General features: G+C 41.8%; 1 long non-coding RNA gene across 1 annotated transcript; it reads right to left on the bottom strand.

Moving 5' to 3' along the window:
* Positions 1-10,329: 10,329 nt before the first annotated feature.
* LOC136719084 (uncharacterized) lies at positions 10,330-13,676 on the bottom strand. The gene is made up of 4 exons (XR_010805356.1): positions 13,409-13,676; positions 12,798-12,915; positions 12,199-12,375; positions 10,330-11,909 (listed from the first exon to the last, which is right to left on the bottom strand). It is a non-coding gene; the product is annotated as an uncharacterized LOC136719084 (long non-coding RNA).
* Between the last annotated feature and the right edge of the window lie 1,088 nt (positions 13,677-14,764).

Genomic DNA, 14,764 nt, shown 5'->3' with positions numbered 1-14,764 from the left:
CTATATATTATGAATATATTTTTATGAGTGTGTAAAATGGATGGAGAGTCATTATTTAGCTGTTGTCATTATAATATTATTTTGATCTTAGTAGATCTATTATTAGTAAGGTCTTATACTTATGCATAGGACCATAGGCGCAGAGTTTTGATTCCCAGCAGTTGAATAAGTAACTCATCAAAATTTGGGGGCGGGGGGGCATCAGCCCCCCTTTTTACTGTTCAGCGGGGGCTGAAGCCCTTGAGTACAAATACATGTTTATTCATAAAGGTATCTTTAAGCAAATAGTTAATTTGTAATAAATAGAAGTGTTGATTAAATTAAACCCAACTGTTATAACTTTGTGTAGCCTAACATCCCACTTATCGCTTCAGGTTAAATGGATATGGACACTGACAGTAAGCAAGGTCCTTACAAACGATATTTATATGAAGAATCTGAAATCCCAAGAACAACCAAAATAAGGTGACAGAGTGAACATGACAACGGCAATACAGTGAACCCAGAGAGCAACATTTGTGAATCCTGTGAAGCAGTGCTGATGTAGGGCCATATCCCACTTGTGCTTGTGTTGGCAGCACTGTGGAGTAGTGGTTAGGGCTACACAGGTTACAACACTTAGATTGCTCCAGTAAAAATGCCCAGCTGTATAAATGGGTACAAATGTAAGTCGCTCTGGATAAGAGCGTCTGCTAAATGACAAATAATTTAATGAAAATGTAATGTGTGATATTGCTTAATTAAGAAAATTAGTAATGTTAAAAGAAGAGGGGGGAGATGTTTGAGATGGGTAGTTTTTGTATATGTGTATATAGTGTCTGATTATATCAGTTGTTGACAGTTTATTGTCCTAATGAACAGAGAGCTCTCTGTTCTGGACAATAAACCGTCAACAACTCAAAACTACTTACAAAAAAGTACCATGGGATTACCATAGTTGTACAATGATAGTGCATGGTACAGTAGTAGTAGTATGGTTAATGAAATTCCTGCTAAATGTCTGCCCATCCCACCAATGCTGAAAGACCCAAATAAAAGTTTTATAAGGTTTATTTTTAACCAATTACAATCAAGTCCCCTCCAGAGTCATTACTGCTTGGTTAAGGCTTCCAGCTTGTTGGGCTGCTTTGTGAGAGCTGGAGGTATCTCAAAGTCAAGTGCTTCATGGAGACCTTTATTGCTAACTGTTTTGGAATGCCGACTTTGGCCAAAACCCTGCCTGCAAGCGTGGACAGCCAATCACAGCGCATCCTCATCATTATAGTGGTGAGTATCACTGCCTGTGATGTGGGAGACTGGGGTTTTATTCCCCAATGGGGAGGCTGCTCTGTAACTTTTGCTACCTTGGCCTCTCATCCGCTAACAAAGAACTCACAGATGCCTTTGTCCTGATGACCAGGAGGTCGAGTTCCACTGTGTCGCTCAGACTGCACAGCAGTGGCTACACACATGAGCTTCCCAGAACCTATAGGCACAGGGGCTTTCACCTACTCCATTTCTAACCTGTGTTGGTTCACCCTTACTTAGACAACCTGGAGACCCTGGGCTTCCCCGGGGTCACCATATTGATGCCGATTTTAATGCAGACCCCTGAGCGGCATAGCCCATCACCATACAGATCTCAGCTCAAGCCATCCTCAAGCCTCAGCCTCCCAGGAGCTTGGATTCCAGGCATGCACCACCATGTCCAGCAACAGCTCTGCATGTATTTAACCTGATGTGCGGCTTCTGACCCAGGGAAGGACACGATCAAGAAATAAATACCTATGATTCTACCTACCTACCCACCCACCCGCCTACCTACCTACCTACCTGCCTGCCTGCCTGCCAGCAAGTCAAAGATGGATACATAGATCTGTCTTGCCAATCTTGGAGCTGTCCATTGGACGTAAACGGCAGCACCACAAAAAATATCAGAAAGGAACACCTACGATGAAGGTGGGATTCAAACCGATGTGTGCAAAACAAAATGGATTAGCAATCCATTGCCTTAACCACTTGGCCCCCTCATCTGACCGCACTATGAGATGCAAGTGTCAGGGAAGGTGACTGGTACAGTGGCAGTGGCGAGGAAAGAAGCGATGTATGAGGTCTTGAGAGTCAGGCAGGGTTTTTGCCAAAGTTGGAGAGAGGACCAAGTATTGAGGAGATTGATGCCACTACAAGAAACAAAACTTACAAAAAGAAGAAAAGAAAGGGATGGATCCTGGTTAATCAGTACTGTGCACAACTGTATTGATTTTTCATAAAATGGAAAAATAAGTTTTATTTAGCTAGATGGAAAATAATGTAAAGTTTTCAATGAAAGTGTGGACTGTTGTTTCAATTGCATTTTTCTCTAAGGGAGTCATTATAATTGACTACGACATCGTCAACCGTGAGCTCCTCGCCGTGAAGCTGGCTTTCGAGGAGTGGAGGCACTGGCTGGAGGGCGCTGCGCATCCCTTCCTGGTTCTGATGGACCACCGTAACCTCGAGTACATCCAGTCAGCCAAGCACTTCAACACCCGCCAGGCATGCTGGGCACTCTTCTTCACCCGGTTCAGCTTCAGGCTCACCTACTGCCCGGGGTCGAAGAACATCAAGGCAGACTCCCTCACTCGGCAGTTCAACTCCTCTCCTGCACCACGGTCCGTGGAACCCATCCTGTCTCCCTCCTGTTCTGGCTCCGATTCAGTGGAGCATCTGGGACCAGATCCAGTGCGGACTCGCCTCTGAGGGGTGCTGCACCAAACATCCTTGAGGGCTGCACTTTGGGAATTCCTGCTCTAGGTGATCAGCTAACATCCTGCAGCACACTTTAACAAGACTAGCTAGAATTAACTAGCTAGAATTAACTAGCTAGAATTACCTGTACAGTCATGCTATCAAAATCTGCAATTGTCTCCTCTGTAAGTTTCTGAAGGACAGGCTCCACACTTACTTCTACATCATCGAACAATTGAACATCTCTAACAAAACTCTGGCCGTCCGACTGCCATGCCTTCAGTTTGCGGACAAGTTCCTGATACCTGTCATCCATCTCGAGAACATGCTCATTTGATTGACAAAACTCTCAGAAGAGGCTCTGTCACAATTTTACAAATTAATCCAAGTGCCCTACATCCTGCAAAGGACTGTCTAACATTTAGATCAGCAAAAACAGCTTCCACCAATTTGTTTTCATGAATTTCTCTACTGAATTCCAGCAAATCAGAGTGCATGTGAAAAACCCAGCTGCATTTAAAAACGTAATGTTCATTCTGTTACTTTTGAATGGTACCAGTGGCACAAATTCAGATTTATCCTTGCCTAATAGAAATGTCTTGTATTGCACTGGTTTTCCACTTTTTTCACAGCCTCTTTCCTGCACTGCCTTCCATACAATTCTGATCAATCTAATTGTCCCGCTTTCTCCTACGGTTTTGTGTACCCAATGTAAGCACAAACTAACTACTTTGTCTCCACCATTCCATCGCTCAGATAGAAGTGTTACAACAACCTGGTAGGCCAAACCATAAACTAAATGCAATCAACAGAAAAGCTCATTTAAGTTTAGCCTTATCAGACTCACTATGCTGTTCAAAGTCTTCCACGATCTCTGGAAGAATATCTGATCTGTACTGAGACAAAATGTCATAGATTTTTTTCTCAGGTGCAGCTCTGTCCACCACAAGATTTGTAATTGTTGTGATAATTTCACTCACAAAAATGTACATTCAAGTCACACCCCACTGAACCATTTCTCTGACATTATCAAATGTTGTGTTAAAAACCTTGCGAATTACAGAGCGCAAAAAGTTAGGCTTAGGTATGTATAAAAAGTAGAGGGGTACGGCCACCTCCCATATGAGTGGCACATGGCAGTTGCTTCAATGCATTTAGGGGTGTGGTCCTGGTCAAGACAATCTCCTGAACTCCAAACTGAATGTCTGAATGGGAAAGAAAGTTGATTTAAGCAATTTTGAGCGTGGCATGGTTGTTGGTGCCAGACGGGCCGGTCTGAGTATTTCACAATCTGCTCAGATACTGGGATTTTCACGCACAACCATTTCTAGGGTTTACAAAGAATGGTGTGAAAAGGGAAAAACATCCAGTATGCGGCAGTCCTGTGGGCGAAAATGCCTTGTTGATGCTAGAGGTCAGAGGAGAATGGGCCGACTGATTCAAGCTGATAGAAGAGCAACTTTGACTGAAATAACAACTCGTTACAACCGAGGTATGCAGCAAAGCATTTGTGAAGCCACAACACGTACAACCTTGAGGTGGATGGGCTACAACAGCAGAAGACCCCACCGGGTACCACTCATCTCCACTACAAATAGGAAAAAGAGGCTACAATTTGCACAAGCTCACCAAAATTGGACAATTGAAGACTGGATAAAAGTTGCCTGGTCTGATGAGTCTCGATTTCTGTTGAGACATTCAGATGGTAGAGTCAGAATTTGGCGTAAACAGAATGAGAACATGGATCCATCATGCCTTGTTACCACTGTGCAGGCTGGTGGTGGTGGTGTAATGGTGTGGGGGATGTTTTCTTGGCACACTTTAGGCCCCTTAGTGCCAATTGGGCATCGTTTAAATTCCACGGCCTACCTGAGCATTGTTTCTGACCATGTCCATCCCTTTATGACCACCATGTACCCATCCTCTGATGGCTACTTCCAGCAGGATAATGCACCATGTCACAAAGGTCGAATCATTTCAAATTGGTTTCTTGAACATGACAATGAGTTCACTGTACTAAACTGGCCCCCACAGTCACCAGATCTCAACCCAATAGAGCATCTTTGGGATGTGGTGGAACGGGAGCTTCGTGCCCTGGATGTGCATCCCACAAATCTCCATCAACTGCAAGATGCTATCCTATCAATATGGGCCAACATTTCTAAAGAATGCTTTCAGCACCTTGTTGAATCAATGCCACGTAGAATTAAGGCAGTTCTGAAGGCGAAAGGGGGTCAAACAAAGTATTAGTATGGTGTTCCTAATAATCCTTTAGGTGAGTGTACAGTCTTATATATCTGTGGGCAGGGTCAGTCACATGCTTCCAAAAAGTACTACCTCAAGGTCAGGTCTCTGGCCCTTGTAATGTTTGTGGTTGTCTTCCTGGGGGGAGGTGTTCTGTCTTTTTCCTCTTCTGACCATCTCATCCCCTCTTGCATCTCTTCCTGTTTGTCTGTTATTTCCACCTGGATGCACTCGCACCACCTCAAGCTCAACCTCTCCAAATCGGATCTCCTCTTTTTCCCCGACTCTTCCTCAACTTCTGCTGATCTCTCCATCTTGATCCCCTTCAAATCCACCACACTCTCTCCTTCTTCTTCTGCTAAAAATCTAGGAGTCACCCTCGATCCTGTACTCTCCTACACCCAGCACATCACACTGACACACACCTGTAGATTCTTCCTGAGCAACATACGCCAAATCCGTCCCTTCCACACCGACTACTCGACTCACCTGCTTGTCCAGTCACTGGTCCTCTCCTGTTTGGACTACTGCAACTCCCTCCTGGCTGGCCTGCCTGCAACTACTACCCGCCCGCTCCAGCTCATCCAGAGGCTCATCTGGTATTCTCTCTGCCCCGATTCGCATACGCTACTCCACTGCTCTGCTCCCTCCACTGGCTCCCGATATCGGCACGCATTCAGTTCAAGATATTGACCCTCACCTACCGCTGTCTCGACCACACTGCACCAAAATACCTTCAGTCCCTCGTTTCTGCATATATCCCCTCCAGACCACTGTGCTCTCCAGTGCCAGAAGACTAACTCTGCCTCCTCTCCACTCTCCTTCCTCCAGAGCCTGCTCTTTCTCCACCATAAATGGTGGAACGACCTTCCCACCGAAGTCAAAACAGCAGAGTCCTTGACCTCCTTCCAGCGCTTACTCAAGACACACTTGGACCCTAGGTGAATCCTTCTGGTCTGGGTCCAATGTTTCCCGAGCGGACGGGATTGCCGTACTCCTGAAGAACCCCTTCATAGAGGTACACAAATTTAGGCTGATAGAGGTGGGCAGTTTGGCCAGCCTCGACTTCAAATACAAGGGGGCTGTATTGAGGCTGGTCAATGTCTATGCTCCCACCAACCAGAGAGAGAGAGTCCTTTTTTTCCCTCAGATACGCCTGCTCCTGATCGGCACCTTACCAGTTATCATTTCAGGTGATTTCAACTGTGCCCTGAGCGATGTAGACCGGAGTAAGCCCCGCAATGATAGATCCAGCAGGGATCTCGCTGCGTTCGTAGAGGACTTTGAACTCTGCGACGCAGGTCGGGACCTTGTCCCCTTGTTCACCTTGGTGAGTTCTTCTGGCTCCTCCTTCTCCAGGATAGATCTCGTCCTCCTCAGTAAGCCACTAGAGAGGACCGCCATGTCTTCAGAGGTGGTCTTCTTTTCAGACCACAGGCTCCTGATGACAGAGGTGCTCATCCCGAGCACATGGGAGTCGGGGCCTGGGGTCTGGAAGCTCAACACCTCTCTGCTCAAAGACCTTTAGCAGATGCCTCGAGGAGTGGAGGACCCTGAAGGACCTTTTTGATTCTCCCATAGAGTGGTGGGAGATGGTGAAGAGCAGAATCAAGGGCTACTTCATTCAGCTAGGGAAACGGAAAGCTCACGAGAGGCGGGCGAGATATTCCCACCTTGAACGCCCGCCTCCAGCGCCTGAGTCTTCTACAGCTCAGAGGCTTCGACCTGGCTGAGGAGGTAGCCCGGGTGAAACTGAGTCTCTCCGCCCTCTATCGGGAGGAACAAGAGAAGATCAAGGTCCTTTCCAGGTTCCGCATCATGGAGGATGATGAGAAGTGCAGCCGCTTCTTCTTCAAAAAAACGAAGGAGAGGCGGCCTGCAATGTCCTCCATGATCAACTCCTCGGGGCAGGAGGTGGAGGGCAGAGAGGCTGTTTAGACAGTGGTGCTGGACTTCTACAGGGAGTTGTACGACCAGAAGGTGATGGATCAAAATCTGATCCATCACTTTCTGTCCCTGTTGGAGTCCCGCAACGAGGGGGACGAGGAGGCGGAGGAGGATCCAGAGATCACCATCACTGAACTCTTCCAGGTGATAAAGAGTCTCAACTCTGGAAGGACACCGGGTCCCGATGGGATCTTTTGGGAGGTGCTTCAAGAAGATCTGGAACAGGCTTGGGGTCAGTGTACAGAGAGGGTAGACTGGCCCCTTCTATGGAGAAGAGTATTCTTACTCTTCTCCATAAGAAGGAAGATCCAAAGGATCTTAAGAATTGGCGGCCGGTCAGCCTCCTGTGCACCGACTCAAGTCGTGGGTCCCGACCAGGTCTGTGGTGCCCGGGGGAGATCGGCGGCTGACAACGCCATGCTGCTCAGGGATGTCGTGGCCTACTCGAATGAGAGAGGGCTTCCCCTGGTCCTGATCAGCTTGGACCAGGAGAAAGCCTTCGACAGAGTGGGCCACGAATACCTGCAGCTTGTTATGGAGAGGATGGGTCTCACTCTTGGCCTGAGGAGGTGGGTTAAGATCATTTACAGCAGCCTAAGCAGCAGTGTCCTCGTGAACCGCCACCTGACCAAACCATTTACGGTCAGGTCGGGGGTTCGACAGGGTTATTTGGAGCCGTTCATGCAGGCGATCTGCCGGGATGCCTGGGTCACAGATTTCCATCTCCCGGGTTCCGGTGGAGAGCAACTGAAAGCCCTGGCCTATATGGACGACGTGGCTGTGGTTTGCACGGACGCAGCATCCGTGGCCAGGGTTGAGGAACTGCTGGACGGCTTCTGTAGGGCGACAGGGGCTGCTGTCAATAAGGCCAAGAGCAAGGTCTACCTCTCTCAGGCATGGCCTGTCGGCAGGGGCCCGCCGACCGTGTTCCCTGTGAAGCCGTCCATCAAGGTTCTGGGGATCACGATCGACGGGGCCAACACAGGCACCCGGAGCTGGGAGGAAGCCTTATCCAAGGTCCAAAGGAAGATCCACGGCTGGAGCACAAGGACCTTGACGATGGCTGGTCATAAAGGTGCTGGTCACAAAGGCCATCCTCTTCCCGATACTTCTCTATGTCGGCATGATATTTCCCCCATACCGCATACCGCAAAATTGGTTAATAGAATTATATTTCGGTTTGTCTGGGGGAGTAAAATGGAGAGGCTGAAATGAGTGCAGATGTTGAAGGGCGCCCTGGATGGAGGTAGGGGGGTCATTAAAGCTCAGGGGCTGGGGTATGTGGTTAAGAACATCCAGGCTGCTGGCAAGAAAGTGAGATTCATGAACCGCTTTTACGTTGCCAGCAGCCTGAGACCACTCGGCCTCTGTGCCATGGATAACACCAGGCTGCACTCGTGGGATCCCCCGCTATTCTACAGGGCACTCCGAGCCTATGCACTCGAAGTAGGCCTCCACAAAGCCGCGCTGGTATACCAGCAGAATACAAGATTTTCCTCCCGAAACCTGCTGGTTTATCTGGGCTAACGCTGTGCACGTTTGCCTCACAAACACGCAGAAAGATGTCTCCTGGATGGCCGTGAGTCGGTGTCTCCCCACCCGAGTGTTCATGTACAGAAGGGGCCTGGCCCTGTTTGACACCTGCCCCTACAAGGGTTGCCTGGGAAGATCTGGGGGAGCTTAGGATCCCGTGATGGGACCCCACCTCCGGGGACGGCCATCTCCCCCTGCTGGAGCCCGAGTCTGAGATCTTTTATTCTTTTACCAATTAATAAATGATTTTTAATTTTTTTTAATTAAATGTGTTTTGTTTTGTTTTTGTTTTTATTTTATTGTTTTTTTTTATGTATCTGGTGCATTTTGTTAATTACAATGCATTTGACTCTTTTGTTTAATTGTTTTTTTTTGGCAGTTTGCCAAAAAGTGCAAAAACTTGTGCATATGCACAAGTTTATTTGTTTAAATTGATTTAATGCACGTTTTGAGTTATTTGGTATTTTGGTTCCTTTTTAATCACATTAAGATTTTTAAAGTTTTAGGTGTTTTTAGAGCTGTCTCTTTTAACAAATTTTAATCAAAAGTATTACAATTTTGAATGTTTCTATTTCTGTAATTATAAAATACTTACCTATTAAACAGTATTTTACTCAAGACACATCTTTTCAGACAGTACTTTATTTATTATTAGTCCCTTTAATCCCCGTTAGATAGCACTTCATAGCATTTTATCATGCTTCTTGTGTTATTGATTGATTTCCTCCTTACTCCCTTTCCCGAAACCCTTGACTGTGACCTTACATCTTGACGGCACTTAGCTTTACTTTACAGGATGTATGACAGCACTTACTGTACTTAATAAATTGGAAGTTGCAAAATGTATTATATCTTGAATCGTTTGTTTAATGTAAATTTGAATTTGTAATGTTTGATGCCTGACTTAACTGTATTCTTGCACTTTGTATTGCACTTATGTTGTAAGTCGCCCTGGATAAGGGAATCTGCCAATAAATAAATAAATAAATAAATAAATAAATAAAAATGATAAATGAATAACCAGTGATACAAGTCTCGCAGATTAACCCAGCTATTTGTAAACAACACTCCTCAAATGCAATATATAGTTTTTCCTCAAATTTAAAATTAGAACTTTTTGAATGAATATTTACATCTGTAATACATATCCTTTTAAGAAATATAGGTATTACTTTTTTTTGTATAATACTGTTCAAATAACAATTGAATTATCTAAAACAAACATCAGTGCATCTGCATACAAATTTTATTTTTTTAATTTTAATTACCCACTTTTTTCACAGTTGTTTATTTGCACTGCTTGGTTCTTAGTGTAATTTCCCATACGGAAAGAACATATATTTCACATATATTAAAAGCAATATATGTTCAACTTATATGCCTGTTATTTTTTTATGTTACTTTTGTATGTGTATTTATATATGTTCATAAATGTGGTTTTGGCACATAATTGGCATAAGGATTTTATGTGTTTGTATATGTAACTTACATTTCTCCCCATGTATGTTATTTGTACTGCAAATGTGTGTTTATAAAGTTTAAATATGCTTTTTTTAATCATTTAAATATAATTTATTTTTTATATAATCTTAATTATTTTGTATGCTTTAAATATGCTTTTTTAACACTTTAATATGCCTGTTTTATACTTTAAATATGTGTTTCTTATACTTTGAATATGATTTATTTTATAAGTTATTCAAGATGTTTTTTATATATTTTATATATATATTTAATGATTGTTATGCTTTAAATATGCTTTTGTATAAGTTATAAATATAGTTGTCATCAAAGGTTTACATACCACACACTGTAACTAGAAAATATAATGCTACACTGACACTTCATATAAATATAATTCCAGGTATTTGTCCTCCATAGAAAAGATAACTCAAGGTGTATACACAAAATGTTTGTTTATTTTCAACATGTATTCAAAAATAAGTAACATTTACATTACCTTTACTCTTATCCCCCCCTCCCCCCAAAGGGGGTTACCTAAAGAAGGACAGACAAGAAGCACAATGGTCCTATGCAGTTTTTGTAATATAACTTTGAAATACTGTGGTATGCAAAAGTATTACAACTTATTTTTTAAACAATACCCAAAAAGATAACAGCCAAAAAATTGCTTGTCTTAAAAAACAAACAAACAAAACAAGTTTTTACAGAAGCCCTGACCTATCAACACTCACTGAAAACCATGGTTGGGGTCAATTCCTGTTTTTTAATTCCAATTCCTCCTTCAAATCAATTCCAAATTCCAAATTATTTTTGCATTCAAAGAATAGGCTTTATTGGAATTGAATTGAAAAGGGACTTAAAGATTGAATTGGAATTGACCCCAACCCTGTTGAAAACAAAACAAAAAATACAGATCTGGTTCTTCAAATCTTCACTCTGGTTTAATTCTATCGTAGTTCATTTATCTTGCTGTTATTTGCACCACCAATTACACTCGTTGGGGTATAGGGAAACTTTTTCAAGGTAGCCGCTAAAAAACATTTTTCACAGAGATTTAAAGACTTGCACATAGATATATAAAAATATTTTAAAAAAACGTATCACATATCTTTGAGAAGTTACATATTGCCAAAGTAAATCAACAAAAATTTTGTGTGTGGGTGTATTTAGATGTTTTGGTGTATGCACTTAAACTTGTCTTGCACTACAGTTCATAGTAAAATCTGTACTTGGGGAAGCAGCTATGCAAAGGCAGCCTTTTCTCCATTAATACCTTGCTTAAGCATTGCACTGATGTGGCACAACTGGACTGAAATGTGAAGTATTTGCTCAAAAGTCAAATTTACATGAGACATGAAAGTTTATATTGTCAAAGATCCCATTGCACTATTTATTATTATTATTATTATTATTATTATTATTATTATTATTATGTATTCTTATGTCTGAAGCATTAATCCAAGGTGATTTACAAGGTAAATCCAAATCAGGCTTTCCTGAATCAGGTATAACAAATTTCTTATGACTCCACCTTAATTGCTGTGTAGTAATCTGCTGGTACAAAATCACTGCACCCCAGAGGGTGCTTCACTTGAGTGGTGGTTGAAGTGAGTCAGTAAAGCACTTTGGGATCTTTCCAGCTGCTACATGTAAGGTATTATTATTTATTAATAAATTAACTCTAGTGTCTGAAACTAAAACAAAGGCAAAAGGAACATTGGAAATGCTAACCCTTTTCGTTATATACAGTTAAAAAGGAGAGTTAGACATTTTGTACAACAGCATTTATATACCATATACATGGCTTCCACCTTTAAGCGATCCAGAGGTGTCTTTTTCTCCGAAGTTGGATCTCTCTTGCTGCCACCACCACAAAGATTGCTCTTTAGTAATGTTGGAATGTCAAAGACAGCAACCGTCAGGGTTCTTACATATGATGTATTCGTGCTGCACCTCTCTGCAAGGATCCAGGACAGTTTGTCAATATAAGCTCCAGTGCCTGGGAATATTTCCACCTAAAAGACAATGGTAAATAAAAAAGTTTAACCCCAAACTATTCTTATATTATGTTAAGTGGAATACTCAGACATTATCAGTAAGCCTGTGATTTTGTTACAGAAATTTGTTATAAAAACCCACAGTATGTCTCAATTCTAAGTTTATTAATTTACAGACAAAATAAAGTCAGTGAATCTGTGACTCAATAACATTCTTATTATCAACTATGAATATGAATATAACTGATAATGTAGCAACATTAGATTGTTTATAACTAATACATTTTTTAAATATATATATTTTTACCTTGTCTTTGTAATATTTTAGACCAAGAGTGTTTAGACCTGTTTTTGGTGCTTCTTTGTCAGAGAATTTGGTGTGGGGGTGTCAGAACCACTTGAAGGTGACACTTTTTGGCTTCATCGCTGATAAATGTGGCTTTTGTGAAACAAAAATTCAGATTTTCCAAAATGTCTGGAATCTCTGGGGAAAGAAACCTTAGTGTTAAATGATAATCATTTTTAGTAATATATTTAATACAAAGTGAAAACAAAACCATCAATGCCTGCAGTTATAATTGAGAGACTTGGTCTATGTTATTGGCAAACAGACCATTTTGTGGGCCATTAACATTAGCTACAAATAAAATAGAAAAAGAGAAAAATACAAGAATTACCAGGTCTAATGTAATACACATAGTCATTAATGTAGAGGATTTTCACAAGTTATGTTGAAAAACGTAGTTTAATAATACTGTTTACTAAATAAATTATTAGACACTGCACATTAAGAGTCTGTATTGTGGTTCAGTATGATTAACTATAATACTTTACTCAGGAAAATCACACATGAAGACTAACATTTATCAAGGTATGGAATTATTTGTTATAAACAAAAAAAATTACCATCAACCATACGATTTCGAAGACATTTGTTTTCATTTTCAAGTCTTGCGTTTTCCTTTTTCGAGCTGCTTAACGTTTTGCTTATCCACTTCACCTGTCGGTGGTCATAATGTTATGGCTGTTGGGTGTATATATATGAAAATGATAAAAAAAAAAATACTGCAAAACATTTATTTAATATTTGAAGTACATTATATCTCACCGGTAACTGCAATTCATCAAGGTCACTATCATCTGAAATTTGAAGCTTTTTGTTTGGTTTAAGTACTCTCTTTTTAGGAGAGGGCATTTTTGTTAGGTCATTAAGTTTTCTTCTTAGTTCACTTATTTTCCTAAAATAAAAATAAACTACATAAAACCCTGCATTATGTCCACACATATTTGGGGATTATATTTATTTGTCATAAAACTACTGCACTTTGACCATACAAATTAAGATGGACAGCCAACACTGAATCAAAACTGAAGTTAAATTAAATCTGGTTTAATTTATTTTGTGGGTTTGGGGCACACAGTAAATAATCAAGTGTGATGAGTTTTTAGCACCCTCAGCACCATTTTATATGCATATAAAATCAAATACCGTGTAAAGACTTGAAAAAAAAACATACTTAATAGTCATAATGATCTGTGCTTCATGGACAGGCCATCCACCTTTTGGAGGTTTGTTCATGTCTCTCCACTCTGCTCTGAAGTTTCGAGTAGTCTCTTCGTCATCATCAGCAATGCTGAATAAATCAAAATTGTGAATCCAAGCAGTTGGAATCACGGTGTAAGAGTCTTTGTCGTCCCACTTCACCAACGTATGCATCACCGCCATACTACCTTCACCTTCTCGTCCATTTGTTCTGCGCGTTATTTTCCCGCAACAGGTCACTGCACAAAAAACAGTCCCGCTCTGCATTCTGGTACTTGGTGTTCTTAATAAAACCAACAGGATGTTATCGCATAGAACACCAAAGTATAAAGTACTACATATCCCATCAGTTACAGTTTTTTTCTTCTGAAACTGCAAGCACACTGCATACATTTTGGCAAATGAAGAGATTTGGGTGATGAGTTTACAATCTTATAAACAGTACTTAAGTAAACCTAGATATGCAATTCCAAAAAGAACAGCATTGAGACGGAGAAACATGTAAAAAAAAAAAAAGATGTTAATACTTTTTAAAATATTTTAATTACAGTATGTAATTATTTCCTTTTGATTTACATTTACAGAAAAAGAACAGCTGGAAACGTGGACTACCCAGCAAGAAGCACCAAAGTTACAAAAATAGTAATTATACAGCTGCTGACAGCAGTGTAGTTCAATTTAGTGTTCATGTCTTAAAAGTCACCTTCACTCCCAAATATACATATAGCCCACGGGCGTCGCTAGACCCTATTTAGTGGGGCTTCAGCCCCCCATATTTTCTGTCAGCCCCCCTAAAATTATTACGATCAAAGACATACGAAGCAACGGAGAACACCATCCAAACTCCGCACCCCATTACGACGTCTTTAGGAACACCGTTTTCCAGCCCCCATGTAACTGTCAGTCCCTGAATAGCCTATAGAGAGAGATGCATGAATTGTTGAAATTGTTGTCTGAACATCGGGTACAAAATGCATAAATCAAAGTCCACATTCAATCCGTGGTTGTATCCAAATGTATCATGCATGGGGGGAGTGACGGTCAAAAACGGTGAGGGGGGGTTGTGATGGTCAAAACCTGTGAGAGTGGGGGGGTGACGGTCAAAAACTGAGAGCGGTGGTGGGGTAACCGTGAGAGAGGGGGACCGCATTTTATGAGAAACAGACCGCATTTTACGTTACGATATATTCATTTTTTGAACCCCCCACCCTTCTATTTTTGCCTCTTTAGGGGGTCCAAGTCTTATTTAGGGAGGTTCAACCCCCCAATCCACCCCATAAGAACTTAAGAACCTGCGCCTGCCCACCTGTACCCATCTGATCATTGGAGT

This window comes from Amia ocellicauda, chromosome 23 (assembly GCF_036373705.1).
Source record: "Amia ocellicauda isolate fAmiCal2 chromosome 23, fAmiCal2.hap1, whole genome shotgun sequence".
Taxonomy (NCBI): Eukaryota; Metazoa; Chordata; class Actinopteri; order Amiiformes; family Amiidae; genus Amia; species Amia ocellicauda.
Note: the sequence above shows the minus strand (reverse complement) of the source record. Positions and strands in the feature narration are given on the sequence as shown.